Consider the following 21219-nt stretch of genomic DNA (forward strand, 5'->3'; position numbering starts at 1 on the left):
GATCAAATTGCTTACCTTTATCAGGCATTATTAGTATGTTTTCAGTGCTACTTTTCCTCCATTATCCTTTCTACATCTTGTTGATTTGTTTATCTTTCTCTAAGTGACTAATAGAAGCTCATATACTATGGCAGTAGACAGTCCGTTTGGGGCTCTGTATGTCATCAAATTTAATGAGAGATGGTCAATTCTAGCCATATTTGTTTCTACTAATTCCTTTGTCATTTTAATAACTTAACTCCAACATAAGCTTTATGTAAACAGTTATGTAGAACTTTGTCCTTAAGATTTTTTAAACTACATATTTTAATATATATTTTTGTTTTAAACTATTATTTTTCTACTATTAATAATAAAAAATAATATTTATATAGTGTTTTGTATAATATTAGAAGCAACTTCTTCAAAACATAAGAAATATTCCCATTCAGTAGATTTTAAGTAAATTAATCTCCAATGATGCAATGTACAATATTCCATTATTTCTGTTTTTAAGTCTTTCAGTTCCATTAAACACTTAACTTTTGGTATTCTGTCAACGCACCCATAAATAATATTCTTCCTCTCAGTTAGCTTTCCTTTTTGAAGAATAGAATTTCATTACTTTGTCCTTCCTATTCTTTCCCATTTTTTTGAGTGAGGGAAGAGCCAGATAGCAAACCATTCAATGTGATTATTATTTAAGTAGCTAGTAAAATATCTTATAGTAAAAAATCTAGAATGGAATTTAAAAATTAGTTTAATAGGAATTAAACATTTGATCAATGAAATTTCTGAAATCTTGAATAGTTCATGGCTGATTAATAAATGCATTCGGTCCATAACATCTCCATGTGAAATAAAAGTATTATTATTATTTAGGGTTTTTTTGGAAAGGCGCCAAATTACCTATGCATGCACCACAAATAAGAAATACAATCCACAATCTTACTGGTAGATGATATTATATACTTAACATCTGGTACATTATTTTTAAAAGATTTATAATTGAAAGTGGTTTTTCCTCATATGAGTGTTTCATTTCATTATGTCATATTGGTAAACCATTGATTTGGTAGAATGTTAGCCTTTAAGAGTTATCATTGTAATAGTAAAGATGCTAACTATGTTGCAGATAATGTCCACATGTAGCAAATTTAAAAGGATTTCATAAAAACATGAATCATTCTTTTCCCCTTGAACTTCAGAACATGTTAGGCTACTATACTTGGAAAGGACTTGTCCAAATTTTAGTGAAATTTATCAGTTTTGTTAGTTTCTTGTTTTCTTTCTTTCTTCTTAACACTTAGGCTGAATAAGCTTTTATGAAGGCAAAGAGTTATCTCAGTTCTTCTTTTGAGGGACATTTCGAGGATATCCTTCATCCATTGAGGATCCATTTTCTTTCTGGGAAATGACTTTGACTACTTTTCAGTGGTTTTCTTCAAAATCCTTTGTGTTCTATCCATTACAGGTAGAAAGCCATCAACTAAAAATGAAATTGTTTAACTATTAAAGTAAAAAATGTTTCCGTATCATTGAGGAGAAACATATAACTACCAAATATTTCAAGTGGTTTAGAAGATGACACTCCATTCTATGTAGCAATTTTATAATATCAAAAATGACTACTGTGGAAGGGCACTTATTCAATGAAAAGTAGTAGAAAATAATTCATCTCAGATAAAGAATTTTGCCCCACTACTAAACAAGTTAGTAAATATATATAATGAGGGATTCAGGATTACACATCCATTTGAAAATAGAAAATTAAGAAATCTGGTACCCATGTAATTTATCTTAATAAAATGCATTTTCCCTATATAGCTATTTATACCTAAAATGGTTGGGATATACTTTGGCAAGGATAAAAGGCATAGCTAGTGGCATATCATATCACTGCATGGAGGCTAGCAATTAGAATGTAGCCAGACAAAATCACAAGGGGGTCTATAAATAAATAAAAGAAAGCCTTAATGTGATTTAAATACCGTGACTGAGTTGTATTCAGTGACAGCCTGGTCACCAAGTACAGTGCGACATCATGCTCTATAGAGATGGATTCCAGCAAAAGACTTCTCCATCAGCCATCTGGCCCCTGACTCTCTTAAGTCCAGCTCGCTGAATGACACGTAACCCAGTGGGATGCACCAAATTTGCTTAAGCATAAGCACATCATCTTCTCATAACAAAAGCTTGAATAAGACCCTAATTTTAGTTACATGAAATATCTTGAGGATATTAATAAAAACAAGGTAATATCAAGGTACTACACATATACCCATAAGGCTCATTGTTACTGTTTTTTAAGAAATCCAATCAGACAATTTGATTTAAATATCATTAAATAAAATTTTAGCTTAAATTTGAGATGGCAGAAAGTTCAACTTTAAAGTTTACTTTTAAAGGAAAAAGGGGGAAAGATCCTAGCCTTCTGTTTCTCTCTTGGTATCATTAAGAACTCCAGTCTGTTTTTCATCAAATTCCTGAGCCTCAGAATTTTTCTGTTCACTAGATCTTAGGAAATCTGTGGGAAGAATGTAGCAGATGAACTTGTATTTTGGAGTAACTTCTGCCCTTCCTCTGTCTTCTTTTGTTTTCTTCCAGAAGTTTCAGGCATATTCTGTAATAAAGGTGAAGAACAAAGTTAATTGTATTAATCTCTGCCAGTCTTCTGAAAGCTCTTTAAGAGCTACTATTTCTGTTTTTTTTTTTTTTTTTTTTTTTTTTTTTTTTTTTTTTTTTTTTTTTTTTTTTTTTTTTTTTTGTTATTTGTGAATTCTTTTTCTGTTTCCACAAAGGCATATATTGCTAGATGTGAGTTTAGTACTCACAGAAAACATGCCAAGAAAAACATGCCAGAACATCTCTTTAGTTGACCTTTGACATTATATGGTAGTTTATGTTAAGCAACTCAGTTTAATTACATTTTATGTGGGTACCCAGGAGTGTGCTAGAGCTAGCTTTTGCTGACTCAAGGAGAGCCTCTTGTTAAAATTTTAGTGTGACTTGAAAATCAATAGACTTGTTTATTCCCAAGGAGTGTAGTGGAGACTCTACTTAACTTGGGAAAGCTGATTGTTAAAATTTCATCATTACCATTTACACCTTGGAAGTTGACAACTTTAAAAATCAGGGTTTGATATATCTATTTATTTTGGTTGTCTTGACTTAAGAAAATAATGGAGAAAGTGTTAATACTAGAGGTGAAGCTTAAAAATGTGTCCTCTGTATATATGTGTATATGTTTTATTTTTGCCAACATACCCCTGATTATAACAGTTTCCTAAAAGGTAATTAGTTTCTCAGCAGATTTCTAGGAACTCTCAATCAGAATGATGCTAGTTCTGACATAGATGGTAGTACTTAGAATTTGGTTTGGAAAGCAAAGCTTAAAAAAATATTGTTCACTAATTGAATATAAAGAAGCATTAAGTATTTCTAGTGGTAAAAACCAGAAAGGATCCTCACAGCCTCCTGTATCTGAAAGATGAGAAAACTGAAAAGCATGCTCTAGATAAAGGCTCAGAAAAAAGGACAAAAGAAAGAAAGTAGTAATAAAAGTATTATTTTTTATATATATAAAAAGTAGTAATGAAGATTGAGGATGGTATGAAATAAGCATTTCACTTAGCTTTTTCTTTAGCTTCATTTTTAGAGTGGATTAGTAGCTTTTTCTTTAGCTTCATTTTTAGAGTGGATTAGTACATCGAATTAGGATGATATCAAGGATGATAAATAAATAGCTGGTGAAGAGTATATTTGTTCCAGATTTGTAAAAGTGGAGCTCTGGCCTACTTTATTCAAGCTAGTTGTTTTCAAGACTGGATTTTGATGACTTGTCTAATATTTTGTTCAAGGAATTAACCCAAATTGTTAGATAGTTGTACAACAATCAACTATCAGGTTTTGAGAGTTAATAAAATGACTTAAAGACTAACAAATTAACTGTTTGCATGTTTTAGAAGGTTGGAGGTCACAGACTTAAAGCTAGGAAAATCATAGACTAAAAAAATCATTTGTAAACATCTAGAAGAAAGGATAATATAGGGGGGCAGCTAGATGGTGCAGTGGAGAGAGTGTCAGCCCTAAAGTCAGGAGGACCCAAGTTCAACTTTGGCCTTGGACACTTAACACTAATAGCTGTGTGACCCTGGGCAAGTTACTTAGTCCCAGTTGTCTCAGCAAAAAAATATATAAAGAAAAAGATAATATATAGTAATACTTGTATTACTTTATAAAGATTTGGGCCTGTTGTAAGTCTAATATTAGGCTATATGATACTACCCAGAATATATCACCCACAAACATATGAATGGGTTATTATACAGAAGATAGTGATCAGCTGTTGTCCCTTCTCCCTGGAGAGCCAAACAGTAGGACATGGACATTAATTGTAGCATGAGGGGTTTGGGCTAAGTATGAGAAATAATACTGTTAATTGAAAATGGTTTATGATGAGTATCTTACTCTATGAATAAGTATCTATGGTGATCCCTTGAAAAAATGCAGTGTGATCTTTTAGAACATTTATGAAACCTATTATGTGCAAAAACCAAAACCAAAAAAACCCAAAACACCATAGGAATAACTGCAGGGATTGCCAGGAATTCAGAGAGTGAGACTGCCCTGTTGGGACACATGTAAGTGTGAAACATGCATATCAAATTAAGTGACAGATGAGAATGCCACAAATAACAAATTTTAACTGATAAGACCTAGGAAATCATTCCATCATGCCAGTAGCTTTTGGACTATTAGAGATGTTCTTCCCAGTTCATACAAGTTCCAAATGATTCCCTTTGCCATCTTCTTGCTAGATCATCCCTATCCTGAGAGTTCTCAAACATTTGGCATCTGTGCTACGTTTTTTGATCAATGTGTCTGTCTTAGCACAGCCTTCCACTTCCAGATGATGAGATAGGATTTGAAGTCTCTGAAAACCCTGAGGCATCAGAGAAATGCCAGTGAGATCTCTATGCTTAGAAATTAATGACCTTCCCTGGCAAAGCTCAAACCGTTGATTCTGATTGATTTAATAGAAGGATAGTTAGATTATGTACTAAGTCAATGGAATAGTTGTTCTGAAATTTTATTCAGGTGACCTGAAAAGATCCATCCCTTCTTATATCTTTAGTTACGGAAAAATCTAAAAGACTAGTGCAGTAAGAGAGAAGCATAGTTGCATACTAGGTTTCTTCACTGTCCGGCAATTAAAGGACCATTGCACTGCTCATTGTCATCACTTTCAGAAACTGTCAGTGTATAACCATTGACTTCAACCATTTGAAGTGCTGTTGTGGAGGATTAGGCTTGCTCTGCTTAGCTTTAGGGGGCAGAACTTAGAGGACCAATAGAGAAAAGTTGAAAGAAGGCAGAATTTTTTGGTGCCATGTAACAATGCCTAACGATTAGAGCCGTCCAAAATGGAAATGCTGCCCTTGAGTGGTAGTGCGTTCCCAGGGATTGTATTGTTTAAATAGGACCTAGCAACCTACTTTCAGGGATGTTGTTGAGGGAGAGAGTGTTTCAAGTAATAGTTGGATTAGTTTATCTCCCATTTAAAAATTATAATTGTTTTTAATTATAATTTTCATTACCAAATAGTTATCACTCTCCCATCTGCATTCATTCATTCTAGGTGTTGCATGTACACATGTCAACTTTTTGTCCAGAGTGAGACGGGGACGGGGAAGGAAGAATTTCATTCTGAATGCTTTATATCAGTGTAAGTTCTTGGCCTTTTGCATTGATTGGCCTTGCATTGATAGAAATATCAGAATCTTCCTGTATAGAGAATTAAATGAGAGGTCAATTAAGTCTCAAAGAGATACACTAAGTAATGAGAAAGCTGTTTTTCCTAAGGGAGCAGACACTTTAGTTATTAGAAGGGGGCCATAATTAGATGTGGGCCATAAATTTATTCTAGTATTTAAATAGTTCACAGTATCCTGAGTAACACTACTTTCTGTGAGTTAAAATTAGCCCTTAAGGGTTAACTAGGATGAAGTATAGAATTCAGAGAAATAAGGAAAGAGTTTTATAAACTGACATAGAATGGAATAAGCCAAAGCAGAAAATAGATATTACTGAAAGAAAATTTACATTTCAATCAGTAATTGAATATACTCCTTTCTTTTGACAAGTAATGAAATATTACTAAGGTAAAATGTTGTGTACACTATCCAGTGAGGTCATGATATTAGTTACAAAGGGGTATTCAATTCTGGAGGGTAGGAATTGAAGAGGGAAGAATATGGGTATTTCTAGAAAGGCCTATGATGTAAAAATTTAAAAAAAAAATAATTTCAGTTGTCAGTGGATGGAGAAACATGTTTCCAGAAGAATTATGTATTGTAGCGCACTGCTGCCTAATGCTTAAAACATCTTGAGTGAGCTTCGGTTCACCATATCCATCTTGTTCCTTTATGTTTTTTGAGTTGCCTGTTCCTTTTCTCCCCTTTTGAAAATTATTCCAATGAGTGTTGTGACATAAGTAACACAACAGTGCAAAAGCTTCTCCACTTAGTCTTTCCTCTTGTATTTACTATTTCTATGGCCAAGGATAAGTCACTTAACTAATCTTTCTTTCTGCCTCCTGTTTTCCTTATCTGTAAAGTAAGGGTTGATTATAGAACTTGCTCCACAGTGTTTCTGTCATTGGCATGAACTGATCTTTTTAAAAGGTTATATACATATGATGATCATGATCTTCAATCCCAAGTTTATATTCTGTAAAGAGGACAAAGTAGTATAGACTTCACCATTGACAGAACTTTTAAGCCCTAAAGATCTAAAGTTCTCTTCATAATTAGATCAGCAGTTTTTAATCTGTATCTCTTTGGATGTCTTTAGAACTAACAGCAGTATTTCTTCATCAGTGTCGGAAAAGTCCATTGAAACTTAGAGCAAACTCCACCAAGAGATGCTGCTTCCCAGTTTCAAAGCATGGATCAAGGAGGAATCATTATTTGTTGATCATTCAAAACACTTTGATAAATGCTTACTTTTAGGTCATTTCTGTGAGGGTGTACAGGAGCAATTCCTTCTATTAGGGAACTTAAAAATCGAGAGAGAAACTTCTCTCTTAATCACATGGTTGGTACCAGAAATTGGGTCTGAAAGCACTGATAAAGTGGTCAGGAACTCTAATGTATGGCACTTGGTAGAAGAAGCTGTCTTCTAAAATGAGGTTTTAGGCCATTTCCTTGTTTTTCTTGTCTTTCCACAGATGATATTTGAAAGCCCGAGGAACATCAGAATCAGCTATCCAGTTCTCAGAAATTATGTGTGTGTGAAATCCAAAGGGGTAAGTGAATACACGAATGTATATGTGCCATGAGACTCTGGGATTCATTAAGGGAACCCTAGTCATCCTACCTTAATCCCCACATTGCTTTCGTGACCTGATATGTAACTTGTTTTTATTGTCAGCAAAGTAAATTTATTTCCTTGAATAATACTCCTGTATTCCTGATACCATACATTCTCCGGAGTTTAGAATAGTAGTAGAATTTTTATTGACCGCATTAGTGCAGAAAAAGTAAAATACAGAAACCAACACTGTGTAACTACTATTGAGAGAAACAGACGTGAACTAGTGGACCTTGCCAGCAACAAAAGCTTCCTAATTTTCTGGTTGGTAATACTTGGTAAATGGTAGGCTTTCAGTTATAAATGGTTTTAACTAAAGTGTTCTCAGTAAGATGATCATCAGACCTTCTGTTAGATTCTTTTATCTTTATTCCATACTATGCTGCTACACAAGAAATACTTATGCTTTCTGAACTAATGGGTAATAAGAAAATTTCCCATTTATCTAATGATTTTGTTAAGAAGCCTAATGTGAGCTTCCCATCAATGAAACTGCACAGAAAGTAGAACTTTAGGGCAAGGTGTCTGCTGAGTACTCAGGACAGTCCATGTTCTCTGCAGACTTAAATGTGTCATCAAATTTATTTCATAGTTGGGTTGGACAGTCAGCTATGGGTGAAAGGACAAATTCACTTTCTGGCAGCAGCATTTCTGGTTAGCTCCTCCCTCTTATGTAAAGCTTCCTGAAATGAATAACGACTCTTAACATGTGTTTTATTATATAATTACAACCCCTTAATCCTAGATATGTTTAATATGGCCACTAGATGGCATTATATAGAACATGAAAGCATTTTGATGCATTTAAGACTTGTAGAGGCTTTCTACTTTTAATCTTGGCCCAAATAGTTAATCATCTAAGATCAGTGCTAAGAATGTCACCAAAAAAACCCCCCCAAAAGACCAAAAACCATTTACTGCTAGTGGTGGATATAACATTTTTAGGTTTTTAAATGTTCTGCAGTTTAAGAGGGAATGTGGGCTACCGCTACAGCAAAAGGAAAATGAATATACAGTAGGGAAACTAAGCTAGAGGAAAAACTGCCTCAATGCTGTGATTCCTAAAGTTTAATTTACGAAAGGAAAGAAAGGTTAGGACAGATATAAATAGAAGCAAACAGTATCTAAAAATATGAAATTATTTAAGAGAGAAAACTTGACCTCATACTCAGCATCATTTTCAGTTCAATTTGGATACAGTGGCAAGCTAGGCACAAAGATAAAGATTGTAGTCAGTTCTTAATTATCTACAGTGTACCCTTGGGCTGCGTAATCCAAATCATCTGATAATGTAAAAGTCTTTTATATTGTCAAATCGGTTACAAGTGATTTATCTAGTAGTCTTTTTTTCAACTCTAGGTAGAACCTTTTAAACCTAAACAATTATTGTAGCTTCTCAGAAAAGGTGAGAATCAGACTTCAAATTGTAGGGAGAGATCTACATCTACTACGTGTAAACTGATGTTTTTACATCCATCTGAAGGCAAAGTTAACACTTTGTTCACACATTTTCAGGGATGTTTCTGATATTCAAAAACTATCATGAAACTGATTGTGGTAGCTTTCTTGCTAACAAGACCCTTAGGCAAAATCTTCCTGAACTATATGCTGAAAAACAACTCAAATGCAGTGTTGCTGTGAGCAAAAATGTGGTTCATAATTTATAATATAGAAAATAAATCTTTGACTAGTAGATCTTAGAGCTGGAAGGAGAATTCAGGGCTCTAGACGAATAACAACACAAAGGATTAATCCCATCTACATCTCCAACATCAACAAGTTGTCATCAAGCATCTAGTTCATTGACAAGCTCAAATCCCCCCTTTCTAATCGAACCCCCATTTAAAAATATCTCTGTTAACAAGGAAGGTTTTCTTCTAATTAATCCTGTAATTTCTGTGACATAGAGCAAATCTGATTCATCATCTTCATGATAATCCTGCAAATATCTGAAGAAGACAGGTCGTCTCTAAATCTTCCTTTTTTCCAGCCAGATTATCATCCCCAATTGATTCAACTGGTCTCCCCATAGAATGTTTTTTAGCTATTTCGTTGTAGTCATCCTGTTGTAGACCTATTAGGCACTGTTTATTCTTAAACATGATGCCCAGAACTGGTTATGATTTCCAGGCACGGGTAGAGTGCAGCAGAATTACTTTGATGATTCTGAATACATTTTCTATTAATGCAGCATAAGATAACATACTAATTTTGCTGTGTGTGTGTGTGTGTGTGTGTGTGTGTTTTAACATGAACTATTCTTCCTTCTGCATACTTCTGCTGAAGTTGATTCTTCTTAACTTAAATGCGGGCTATTACATTCATTAATACTGGCTGTTTTATTGTTTATTTTTTGTTTGTTTATTTGTTTATTTATTATTAGCTTCAACCCAGTATTCATATCATCAAGTTCTTTGAGGACTCCAGTCCTGTCACTCTTTTCCTCAGCTTCATGTCATTCTCAAATTTGATAAATATGACACTTCTGCCTTCTTCAAACTCATTGATGTATATATCTTTCCAAAGTCAAAGGCAAAGCCCTATGCCATTCCACTAGACATTTCTCCACATTGATAGTGATCTAGTAGTCAGTCATGTTTTCAGTTCTGAAACCACTTAACTACTGTCATCTAAACCAAATCTTCCTTTTGTCAGGGAAGATAGCTTGAAAGACAATAGCCTAAGAATTAACAAAGTACAATATAAACTGAAATTTTTATAGGCGCACTCTTGATGTTAGCAAGTGAAAACAAAGTTAAGTATCCAATGATTCAGGAATGGCTGAAAAAAGATGAAAAAAAGATTGAGATATTAATATAATTGAATATTGTGCAGCATGAAATGATGAATAGAAAGAATTCAAAGAAATGATGTTTATCTGAACTTGAGTGAAGTATGGAGAACTAAGAACAAATATAAACAATGACTGCAAAAATTTAGTCACTTTGAAAAGGGGAAACATGCACATGAACAGATCTCTAAAAGGAAGTTGAGCTCTTGAACAATGGAAAAACCAGGGAGGAGTCTGGACAAGAGATAATGAAACACACCTCCTTTATGGATCAAAAATGTGAAAGTCTGTCAGGACAGAATATGAAATGTATCTTCACACACAATGTCTGTGTCAACTGTACTTTTAAAATTGTTTTTACTGGTCACAAAGCACGGTTCAATCTAGAGGGCTGTGTGGGAAACTGATGTAAAGACAAAAAGCATCAATAAAATGTATTTTTACAAAAAAAAATAGCATGAGAGATTTTGTCATATTCATTAGTTTGGTAGACCTGTCTAGAAAGGAAATGTTATTATGCCATAATTTGTTTTTGGTGAGGAATATATCAGGTTGTAATAATACTCTCTTATAGTTTTTAAGATCTCACAGGCCATCCCTTTAATAAACATTTCTAGAGTTTTACCACAAAGAAATGGTAAGTTTTGGTGACCTATAATTTGAACTATCCACATCCTTATTTTTGTATATAAGAATGTTTGCTTACCTGTAATCTTCCAAGACTTCTCCATTTACCCTGATCTCTGAATAAACAAAAAGATAGTGGCTTGCAACCATTTTAGTAAGTGTTTTTTAGTGTTTAGTCATTCACTGTTTAGTAGATCTGCTTCTAATCATTTCACTCATTTTGATTTTTAGTTATAACTTTTTATTTGCATTTCAAAGGTTGTTTCTTTAAAAAGTAAAATAAAATCTGAATTGAGTTCAATTTATCTTTGTCATTATCATCTATCCATCTACCCCAAGTAGATCTGTTTTCATAGTTCCTACTCTTCCCCCAAGAATATGTCTTTTAAAAGCTGATTTCTTATCCTTTATAGTAATGACATTCCTTGATTCATAACGACTATTCTCAACAGACACTGCCAAAATTTGTTATTCATACTCAGAGTTGCCTGTTTCAGGTCTCTAATCTTATTCCTTACTGATAAGAATCAGACCCATAACAACAGACCCTCATTTCTCTTCTACCTTTCTTACAAATTAAATTATCAATAAGATAAGTCAAGACTTTTTGTTTTTAGCAGTGACAGTTTCTTCCCACTTGGCTTATTACCAGCTATTTTATGAGCCTGGCCATTCCACCAATTTGAAATTCGTCTTAACACAGTATTCTCCAGTCCATTATTTCTTAATCTTTTCCTAAAAAACAAAAAAAAAACAGGTTGGGAGACTTTTGTTAAATGCTTTATTGAAATATAGGCAGTTTGTTTCTTTATCATCCACCAGACTTTGTGGTCTAAATAATCTGTTTAAAAAGAAAAACAAAAAATCTCCCAAACAAAACAAAACAAAAAGCAAAAAATCAAGATTAATCAATTTGACTAGTTCTCAGTGAAGCCATTCATTAGATTTTTGTGATCACTACTTCCTTTTCTACATGTTGCTTATATCTCTTTAATAATCTGTTCTAGAAGGCCAAACTTACCGGTCTCCAGTTTGCAAACTATTTGCTTTGCTTTTCTGAAAATCAGGGTATTAACACTTATGAGAACCCTAGATCTCCTTAATTGTGCCTCAAACCTTCTGAAGGTAATCTGAAGAAACATAGAAACATTTTCCCATATGAAAGAATTCTGTTCCTTGGATCAAAAGCATCTAATCAATTTGAAATTTTTCTAAGAAAACATTCTAAATGTTGCGTTACAAATAGGTCTTTGTGTAATGTAACCATAATTTTCTTTGTTAATATTTTAACTTTGCGCTTCCTGTTCCTAGAATTTTACTGCTTCCTATTCATTTTTCAAATCTATGTCACACTTAATTTATCCTTTTGTCTTCACAACCCATTTATCCAGAAATCCAGAAAAGGGCGGAGCACTAAATTTGTGATCATTACTTTTTCTAGATATTCACTAACCAGCCCTTTAATAGCCTGTTGTAGAATCTTACCCAGTTCTAGTGACTGGCAGGAACTTGGCAATTTGAGAGTGAACAAAGCATTTGGCTTTTTACTATGCAACTGCTTCTAGATCCCCTAAGTTGTGTTTTGTCTTTGTTTTAAGGAGAGAGGGACTGAGTGCCCAGGAAAAGGAAGGACGTTCCTGGGAACAGAAGAACTTGGATAGATTGAAAGACACTTATTTAAAACTGGTCAGAAAAGTCACAGATGATTGTATGAGGAAAATAAATGCCATGCTACTTATTCCCTCAATTTTGAAAAGGAAAACAATGGAATGTGGGAATTGGTGAGGGTGATTGCAGCAGAATACTGCGGAATCAAAAAAAGTTAAAACAAAACTGTATAGGTTGTGGAAAAGGACATGTTGACTTTAGCAGTTGTGCATTAGCACAAAGATTTCCTACCTGTACTTTCTAAAGTTCCTGGAAAAAAGAACAGTCTTCATGTCTCCCCTCCCATATATAGAAGTTGTAGAAATATGATTTGCCTTGACTTTTTAAAAATTAAAGCTAAAACTAATTGTTAAACTCTATATCCTTAAAGATACAGTAATTGGGAAAACTCAGAAGCCTCATTCAAAGAGAGAAAATTGGTTGAGTAATTTTAACGCTCTCATAGAGTAAAGTGAACACGTTTACCCCAGGTTCCCCTAGCATGAAAATGAGTCACTAATCACTAGGTGGCTTGCTGTGTCAGTTTTTAGGTTGCCATCAACTCTTGAAAAAAGAGATTTGGGCTTTAGAAGTGAGGAGGGAGTGGCTAGTGAGAAAGGCATACCCCAAGGAAAGAGTAAATTGGAAATATCTCTGCCCCCTGAAAGGTAGGGAGGAAAAAGTTTAATAAAATGACTCATATGCCCATCCAGTGCTTTTGAATAAGAGGTAAATTGAGATTAAAGTCATGACCTATAGTTGGCACATTCCATTTTCTTCTCATTTTTGAAAGTTGGGGCTTTGTCTTCCATTTCTGAGATTCTCTTTTCATTCCCCATTATCATTTAAATACCATATTTTTTTTTCTTTTTGAGTATTTAAAAACCTTAACATTAAAGGAAGGGAGTTAGTACCTGAGAGACCCTTTTAGCAGCTTCTATGTTGGTAGAGCCAAAGTGCAACATTTTGAAATTGCCTGAGTATTTACATTACCATTTATATAACTTTTATTCAGCTTTTTCTCATTGGAATTATTTTCCTGTGTGTTTTTATAATTTCATTTTTTAGAGATTCCCATCCCCCCCCTGACATTGTAGACTTTTAGTTAATGGATTTCTTAACCTACCTTTTCTGTTAATGTTTTAAAATTTGTTCTCTCCAAATCCAAGTCACACATTAGATTCTTGTTTCTATGCTTCATCTTTTTCACAAATTCCAAGATGGAAACCTTGGGGAGAAATAACCACTCCATTATTTTCATCTAAGCAACTACTTTTTCCTAATTGATGAGAATCAAATACGCTATAAAATTCCTCATTTTTAGGTCCTTCTACTTTTTGAAGAATGAAATTACTATTGAGGTCAAATCAAGAACAATTTTAGCTGCTCTGTCACTGATTTGAACAGAGAGAACAGTAGATGGAGCCTATAGACTATCTTCTGGTTCCAGTAGAATATAAGTTTCTTGAGAGCATTCTTTTCTGGGTTTGTGCAAGTCCTGCACATGGTACTAAGGTACATACTCATGTTGAGAAAGAAAAAGCTAGTTGTCCAGGGAAGATTTTTTTGTTGAGATGGTTCAAATTCTACACCTATAATTCTGTTAATATATTTCAATTTAACAAACAAATATTAACTATCTCTTTGGTGGACTTTAGGGACAGAATAATTAAAACTAGTACCTTTGCCCTCCTGTATTTTACTGTATCTTATGTTTTATTGGAATGCGTAATTGAGGAAACTGAGGGCAGGTCCTGAGAGGGGAAGTAATTTGTCTGACATCAAATAACAAGGCAATGGCAAATCTAGGCTCAGACCCAGAAATTTTGAATTTTAAGAATGGCTTCATAGGAAAAGAAAGATGCCTTTGACTGTTGACTCAGGGGGAAAAAGTTTGATACCTTTTGTTTTGCCATGAGAGCCCTTTCCTAATATGTCTCACCACTTATATAATATGCATAGTTTTGAACTGATCCTACAGTGAAAAACAGTTGAAAAATGTCAACCATGGGAACTTATTTGATAGCATATGCCATGTTCCACACCTTTTTTATCCATTGGAAAGAATGATTTAAAAAGGAAGAATAGCAATTAGGAATTCAAACTGGATTCTTTAGCTATCTGTGCACTATGGAAATACAAGTGAGAGGCTAGATTGTGGTGCCCCACAAAATAGAAATAGGTGAGATTTTAACAATGAAAGTAAGGACGGAAAAATGGAATATTTTGGAACATTCTAAAAATCAACAATTCGAGTAGAATTATGTACCTGTGTTTTCTTGTGGTAGGGAATATCGCTGAGTAGGTAGACTAGGTTCTATTCAAATGATTTCAGATTTCATTCTCTCTTAAATGGCTGAGACTCAGACAAAAAAAAGTTAACTAAGGCCTTGAGAGCCTCATCTTTCCTGCTTCAGTGCTTCCTAAACTTTCCAAGTCTTGGAGCCAGGATTCAAAATCAGGTGTTCTGACCTCAGTCTGGGAACTGCGAGAAGTGAACAGGTGGTCATCCTAAAAGAGGAAAGCAAATTCAGAGAATTTTCATGGTATATACATTTTTCAGATAACTGAAGTAGCAGAAAGGATCGTTTGAGCTGTGCTTTTTGGCCTCAGAGCAGGTATGGTAGCAGTCCAAATGGAATTAAGTAAGGTGTTTGTTGGTTCCCTAGCATTTGTATCCAAAACCCAAATCAATCATTGTAGCTAAGAAAAGCTGATTTTGTTCATGGATCCTCCCTCCCTACTAAGGCAAAATGACTAGTATATTGAATCAGATGGCTTTGATATCAATGGATGGAAGTTGCTGAAAGCTAAATTAGGTTTACTATTTGGGGGTGAGAGGGGGAAAGTCTGTCTAATGATTACAAGCAACCCAGAGTAGAGTGGATTGCATTTAGTAATTGCTGTGTTCCCCCTAAGTGTAAGTCTTCAGACAAAGGCTTGTTGGGGATCCTGTTCAACTCAACAAACCTTTGTTAATAACTTAGATCATCAATAATGGAGCAAGGCAAAGCTCTGAGGACTCTGTGTATAGTCGTGCATTTGTTAAGTGTTTATTTGACTGCAAGAGATTTTATTTTTTTCCTATATTCAGACAAGTACAATCGTTGAGATAGCACATCATGGAATCATACATGTAATATGATTTCTGACCCATTTAAATATTTCCCAAAGTGCTAATGACAGGTGGGTTTTTTTTTTTAAACCTAGCATATGTGTATATTTATATTTTTAGATCCCAGACCTTTGGATTTTTGCTACTAAACAGCTAAACAGTGAAGTTAATTTCAGCAGTGCTAGAATATCAGAGAGGTGTGTAGTGGGGATGTTGCTAATCGAAGGTCATAAGAGGAAGATTACAGCAGTGTGAAGATTGCACACACCTGTGAACAGGAGCCCTGCCATAGCTCAGGCTCATTTTCAGTGCTTTAGTGTCATCAGGACTTCTTTCTAACTCATCTCTAAGACTGATGTCTTCAGACCCTTTTGACAGAATAAATCTAGAAGCCCCTCAAATTATTTCTACTTACTCTTGCTGCTGTAGTCCTTTCTGTCCAGAGGCCAAGCTCTGCTGTAAGACTTCTTGTACTGCAGCTCGGGGCAGCTATGAGCTAAATATATCAGGTCAGCAACCAAGACCATTAGGGAATTAATATCTCATGCCATCAGAAGCCCAAGGCTGAGTCTAGAGGTAGCTTTGTGCAACATTTCTGGTGTCCAAGCTGACAACCATTCTTAAGGTTTTGAAATAGTGAACTGAAATGGGGAAAAAAAAATTTGGAAGGGGTTCTTTTTCAACTATGCTTATGATTATAAAAGATAACATATTACAGAATTCTTAAAACCCAAGTCATTTATCTTTGAATCAGGTCAATTCAGAAAAGCTTTCAGCTGACTCTTGGTTTTTTTTATGTATGAGATTTCTATCATAAATCATCAGATTTAAATTTTTTTCTTTCCAAGTGTTTTATGTTAGATACCATTTTTAGCATTATCCTCTTTAAAGCATGCTTTCAATTAGTTGCTTGTTCTTGAAGAACCTTTACAGGTTGGCAAACTCATTTCAGTTTACACTTCTTTCTCCCTCCCCTTCCCTCTCTCCCCTTTACCTTGTGAACCCGGGTTCTTTGAACAATGGGACCTTCAGGAAATAGTTGACTAGTTTTGTGGATTTAAGAAGAAAAGCTTACAAAGTGATTGTGTCTGTGATTATTTTTAGGCTAACATTGTCAGGAAATGTAGAAGAAGAACTCTGAAACTTTTTTCCCCTGGGTTATCAGAGTCCAAGACAATTGATGACATTACATTGGTCCTTCGTTTCAGATTTGTCGAGCCCACAAAAATCAATAGTTTTCCATTATCAGGTCCAGCTGGGTCACTGGTCTGTCAATGAGCTGTTACAATTGCTGTACAGGGTGAGCCTGACCAGTCAATTGCTGCTGACAAGAGGAAAACATGCTGACAGCCTCTCGAACAAGTCAGAACACAGATTTGCACTTTGGTTTGCCATCCAAAGAGACTCAGAGCAAGGCCATTTTCAAGATGTAGGCACACACAGTGGGAGAGCAGAATGGGCGGACTTATCCTCCTCCGATCTGTGCAACATAAATGCCTCAGGGCCTGTCCACACTCAAGCCAAACTGTGCTAGCATAGACCATCTGTAGCCACTGCCTTTGCTAGCAGGGGGGCTTGTGGCAGCTGGGATCAAGAGAGAGCTTTTTCACCGAGGACCAAATCATACTCTTTTATCTAAAGGTGGAAAAGGAGAGAGGACCTCTATTTTCAATCATCACTTGAATTAAGATAATATTTTAAGTGTATTGGACCATGTGAAAATGTAGACAATGAAGAGTCACCCAACACTTAACATGCACAATCAGGAACAAGTATTTTTACTTCATCAGTGAGTCTAGTTAGAATGTTATTACAGAGGGCCATGGCTTACTTGAGGTGTGACACTGGGCAAGTTACTTAACCTAAACTTTTTGGTCTCTTATCTGTAAAAATAGAGATTATGATCTTTGTAGCACCTTCCTTGAAAGGTTGTGAGGAATCCTCAGTGAGATGACATATAAAGCAATTTACAAATAACTAAATATCAGTACTATTATTATAGCTCTTAAATTGTGGTCTAGTGACTTTTTAGGGTTTACTAATGATAACAATAATGATTTATGGGTAGCATTCTGAAGTTCACAAAGTGCCTTAAATGTTGTCTTGGTCCTCACAGTGGCCTCTAGAGGAAAAAAAATGCAAATGGTCCTTTCACTGATCCATGGGGTTGGTCTCTTAATATTATTGCTTAGAGCAGTCTCTGGCACGAATTAATAATTTACATGTTATTTGTAGTAGATAGATTTTTGGTCTTAGAAATACTTGGGTCAAAGTCTTATCTTGGACAAATATTGGTGGTGTGACCTTGGGCGAATCCTTTAAGTTCTCAGTAGCCAAGGGGACAACTCTCAAGACTATAAGTTTCAAAATAGGAATCTTCAGTGGTAGAAGACATTTCCACATACGAACAAATCACAAGGCCTGTTCCTCCAAAAAAAGACTAGAGAGATGTAGTAGGGACAGTGTAGAGTATAGTTCCCCCACTGCTGAGTCTCAAGAGTCCTTTGAACTCTTAAAAATAATTAAGTACTCCAAAGAATTTTTATTTTTGCTCATTATGTGTATTGATATTTTCCATATTGGAAATTAAAACTGATAACTTTAGAAAAATACTTATTAAAAATGAGTAAACTCATTGTTTTTAATTGAAAAATACAACATGTGAAACCCATTATATGTTATCATAAATAACATTTATTGAAAACAGATTTTTCAAAAGAAGAATTAATGATGTCTGACATTATTTTTACTTATTTTCGCAAATATCTTTAATGTCTGACTTGTTAAAGGCTGGATTCTCATCTGCATTCAAAGCATTCCAGTATGTAGTTTTGCGTTCAGATACTTTCAGGGCCTCCATGAAATCACAACTTTTTATAATCATACTAAAATATTATTTGTGCTGTTTAAGGCTGGATTTTCTGCAATCAAAAGAGCAGACTGGAAGCAAATGCAGAGAGGAAAAGTCGATTTGATTGAAATCTGAGTTCTAGGCTGTTCAGACAAAATCTTTATTTTATAGAACTGTCCTTTAAAACTACCATTTTGCTATTCAGGAGTCCATGAGGTCATTTGTCCTGTTAAAAATGTTGAGTATATGAGGAAATTGTTTTTCCTTTAGTTCTACTGCTCAGAATTAATGCCCTTCATTACCAAGGTACTATTTCCAAGGGAATCCTGAGCTGAATCCATGAAAATTTGGATAAATCATTGTGTCCAAACTTGGCTTTGAAAGAAAGGAAGAACTATATGTGGACTTGTATTGCTCATTCTTTCCCAGGGGAAAAGGTGCTCAAACCAAGTTAATACTTATTGACTAGAACCCTCCAGATCAGTGAGCTTCCCAAATAACAGCTTCAGCTTCCTCCCATCTTTGGGTTATTCTCCTACCCTCCTCACACTGGCATCATTTCAGACTTCAAACTTGTGATCTGAATAAGATAAATATTTTGAATTTATTTCAATATTATGATTTTTAATATTCAACTTTTATTAACATCTTTCAAGTATTAAATTCTAGCCTTTTTATTTATGCCTCCAGTCTTGGATTTGATTCTTTTGGAAGTCACCATTCACTTGTGTCCCATCATCAAACAAAACTGGTAAGCAAGTATATTTCTGGAAGCCAGCTAGGCTGTGCTTATAAAAAAAAAAAACAAAACCAAAAAAACCCCTGAAAAAAGGATCATTTTCTTTAAATAAGAAAAAAAAAATTTAACAGAGAAGAGTACATTTGCTGATAATTAGATGAACTAGTCTTATGTCTCCCAGCACTTAGAAGCTTGAAATTCGTCAGATCTCTTACAGCATTAATTAAAAAGAATTTATGTTTTTTTAATAAAATGCTTCATGTTTTAGCCCCTTTATTCCTCCACCCGATGTGATTATGTGGGGGCTGAAGGGAATTCAGGTTAATATGTTGACACACTTAACAATGCAGGGTCGTGTTGTGCAATCTGCCTGACTGGTTCGGTTCAGTACCCCCCCTGACAGGTCCTAATCATCCCCTGCCCTAAAGGCAGAGGCAAAGAGAGGATTTTAATTACTGCTCGGATGCGGGGTTGCCAGCATTAAATTGAGACATAATTAGGCCTCCGAATTTTAATAATTGTCCTAGCTAATTGGGCAGACAAGTGCGTTATGCAGCGTGGCGGGCGTGATTAGATAATTAGTATTTCCAAATGACAAAATTGGGCTCTTGGTTACAAATTCTAGATGAAGGGGAGAAAGGTAGCAAGTGGATCTTTACGAGTCTATTAAGGGAGAGTTTAGCGATGTTGGTAATTTGAAGTCCATTAAGAAGGCGCATTGTGTTTTCAGGGCTAGGCGCCTTGGACAGGTGGCCCTGCCCACCTCCTGGGCACCTTCCCCAGTCCCTTCTGAGCCAAGGCCCTGTGCAGCTCTCTAGCCTTCACTGAGTTGGTTGGAAGGGCCCTTTCCCTTCCTCCCCCCCCCCCCAAGGTCTCACCCGTTGGTTGTCTGAAAATGAAGGCATGTTTCTGGGTGGGAGAGATGAGTATATTCTCGGGTCAGTGATAAAGATTTTCACACGGAGACAAAATCATAAAACACTGGCCACTTTCCCTGTAGAGGATGAGTGTGGCTTTTCCTTGTGGAGTATACGTTTTCAAACCCATCTTCGAGAAATGATACCTTATCCTCAGCCAGAATTTTCTTAAATTTATGTTCCGCTTCCCCAGAAAGTAAATAAGGGGAAGACTAGAGACTTTCACGACCTGGCCGTCTCTGTTACTTGCTGCCCCGGAGTAATCTGCCATCAGCAGCTTTCCCTCTGGCTCCAATGTGATCTTCCCAAATCCTCTTCAGGGCATAAGCCTGAAACTCTCAAAGCTTTGGCCAGAAGTCAGAGAGACCAGGATGAGGCAAGTTAACATCTTTAACTGTGTTGTGGGGGGCTCTGGGTGTTTTCCCTAGCTCCGCCTCACCCACGGGGCAGGTGCTGCCAATATTCTTATTCTGAGAGGTGTTGTGCAGCGTTGGTCATTGGACTTGGTTCTAGATCTGCGTTCTAGCCGAAGAGGGCAGAACTGGTCCCCGGGGGGAGTGGGGAGGAGGATGAACGGTATTCTAGTGAAGTCATAGAGAACCGTGGAACAATACTGTCTCTGAAGAGCTGAAGGTGGTGCCCATTCGGAGAACCACAAGGTGTATGGGGGTGGGGGGGCTGCAGCTCCTGGAGAATCATGCTAGGGAAGTGTTAGAGAGGATATCTTCAAATGCATGACCTACAAGGGAGGTGGGCTGGGGAGGAAGTGAAGAACAAGAGAGACAGACCTTGTGCTTCACTGGGCCTGGCAGTTTGGGCAGGTCCCCCCAGGGGACTTCTTAGGTCTTGAACAAGGGTGGCCCAGAGTGAGCAGTGGATGAGCTTCGATCAGCACAAGTGCTCTGAATATAGATGTATCATGGAAGGTGGTCCCAAGAAAGAAACATGAGGGCACCCTTGCACCTTGAGGCTGACATGAGAGAAATGATAGCACATGACCTTGATGGTCAGAGTGAGCAGTGTAGTGGAAACATTTGGTGATCCAGGGCTGTGGGTTCAAATTTTAGTTCTACCTGAAGAACTTGAAAAAAGTGACATCATTCTGGGTCTTAGTTTTCTCATCTGTACAGTGGAGTTCTACTGGGTGACCTGTAAGAGTCATAAATTCTAATGTGCTAC

General features: G+C 35.8%; 1 protein-coding gene and 1 long non-coding RNA gene across 3 annotated transcripts in view; one reads left to right on the top strand and one right to left on the bottom strand.

The window, feature by feature from the left end:
• The window catches only part of ZNF644 (zinc finger protein 644), a 110239-nt gene extending 102389 nt beyond the window's left edge, over positions 1 to 7850 (top strand). For both annotated transcript variants that reach the window (XR_004234301.1, XR_004234302.1), the window contains one exon: positions 7211 to 7850. The gene's annotated coding sequence lies outside the window, so the exon portion shown is untranslated. The remainder of the gene's footprint in view (positions 1 to 7210) is intronic.
• On the bottom strand, positions 2362 to 20562 carry LOC116423778. The gene is made up of 4 exons (XR_004234303.1): positions 20002 to 20562; positions 14688 to 14929; positions 13545 to 13646; positions 2362 to 2602 (listed from the first exon to the last, which is right to left on the bottom strand). It is a non-coding gene; the product is annotated as an uncharacterized LOC116423778 (long non-coding RNA).
• Positions 20563 to 21219: the final 657 nt, after the last annotated feature.

Source organism: Sarcophilus harrisii, chromosome 4 (genome assembly GCF_902635505.1).
Source record: "Sarcophilus harrisii chromosome 4, mSarHar1.11, whole genome shotgun sequence".
NCBI classification, from domain to species: Eukaryota; Metazoa; Chordata; class Mammalia; order Dasyuromorphia; family Dasyuridae; genus Sarcophilus; species Sarcophilus harrisii.